The sequence below is a fragment of the Egretta garzetta genome, unplaced genomic scaffold (genome assembly GCF_000687185.1).
Source record: "Egretta garzetta isolate BGI_Z169 unplaced genomic scaffold, ASM68718v1 scaffold326, whole genome shotgun sequence".
Classification (NCBI taxonomy): Eukaryota; Metazoa; Chordata; class Aves; order Pelecaniformes; family Ardeidae; genus Egretta; species Egretta garzetta.
Window position 1 is genome coordinate 2,169,767 of NW_009260026.1, and position 1,635 is coordinate 2,171,401.

At 44.4% G+C, this 1,635-nt stretch overlaps 1 protein-coding gene across 1 annotated transcript in view; it reads left to right on the forward strand.

The window, feature by feature from the left end:
• Nucleotides 1-6: 6 nt before the first annotated feature.
• Nucleotides 7-1,635, forward strand: part of MYLK (myosin light chain kinase) — a 223,816-nt gene continuing 222,187 nt past the window's right edge. Inside the window, exon 1 of the mRNA XM_009640862.2 lies at nucleotides 7-49. The gene's annotated coding sequence lies outside the window, so the exon portion shown is untranslated. The remainder of the gene's footprint in view (nucleotides 50-1,635) is intronic.

Sequence of the window (1,635 nt, forward strand, 5' to 3'; positions counted from 1 at the left end):
ACGGCCGCCCTCCCGGAGCGCAATAATCCGCCAGCCAGCAAACCTGGCAGTAAGTGCTTGTCAGCTTTTATGTGTGATTTGTTCGGGTTTTATTGTTCTCTGTTGGCAGGTAGCAAAGGATTGTTAAGAGTAAGCGCCTATAAGCTAGGCTGTAACCATCATCTCTTTGGCTCTCCCTTGGACTGCCGAGCCTTTCAAATACAAGGGTGCATATGTGGAGGCAGATGTAGAAGCATTCCCTCGCTGCGCATCTACATCTTTCATGTTTCAGACAAAATGTATGTGTGGTTGGGTTTGGTTTTGGTTTGGTTTTTTTTTAACTTCTGCTCAAAGTAATTTGTACTTAGGGTCTCAGAGAAGGATAAATCCTGGTGGCACCACTTAAGCGTACTGCATAAAGATGGGGGAAGGGATGAATGCTTAAAATCATTAACTCAGGGGCAGGGTGTGTGTGTGAGCCTTCATGCTATGGAGTAATACTTTTTGGGATTCTTTGCTATTTAATCCTCTTTCCTGTATGTGCACATCTGGACTCTGGCCTGGCACCGCTCCCTGCACTCAGACTGGAAGGGAGTGGCATGGCAGACTCGCAGGGGCTGGAGACCAGGGACAAAAAGACAGGGAATCCTGCCCTTCTCTTACATTTTAAAGGTACTTTTTAGCCCCAGCCTTGTCTTCTGCAGACTAAGTCCACAGGAATACTTCTCCTAGAGTCAGGAAGCAGAATCAAAAGTGTTTTGAAGCCTAGGTTATGCTCCCTACAAAGGGAATGGCTGAGAGGATAAGTGCAAATACCTGGTTCCACACACCCTACTTCCGAGGGTTTCCCAGCATTGAACCCCACAGAGGGCGAGCGTGGAGTTACATGACATGCAGAAGGTGTGCTCCCCACTAGGACTCTCCAGAACGATGCCACTTCTTAGCCGAGTGCTGGAAATACCATTTCTGTCAGTGAAGCTGTTAGGGAAGGAGTAATTCCTCTCACATTTTAAATCCCAAACAGAACGACTATCTCCCTCCCCCTACTTCCTGCACATATGTCTTTATTTTTTTTCCCTAATGACTTGCATTATTATTTGCCAAATACGGTATGTGTCTTCCTGTGCAACTCTATATTTGCTGAGATGTTCCTGGAACTAGGCTCTAACAGGGCATTTTTGGAGCCTTCTGTTTTTAAACCAGAATTATTATTTAGTAATAGCTGTCAGATGGCATGAATAGTTAATTTTCTTCTGGCACACACCCACAGTATTCTCTGGTTCCTCAAATGATACTGTTCTTCTTTAGGTAGTCATTATGTGCACTGTAGTTTTGTAACCTAGTGCTCACTAGAACACATTTCTGTCATACACATATGTTACGTTTGTCCTTAGCATTTTGCATTCTAACTCTACAGGACAAGTGTTTTAACTCCAGCAGTAACTGGAGTGACTTTGTTGGTCATCGCAGGAGAATGTTTGCCACTGGAAGGATAGGCAGCACGTCCTGGGCTGGTGTGTGGTATATTAATGCTATTCGACCTTTTTAGAGAAGCATGAGCAGAAACAAGACACCTGGTTTAGTACACGCCACAGCTAGGGTTTTATATAAATTTGGGAGGCTCACACTTGTTAATATCACTGACCCAATTTTTAT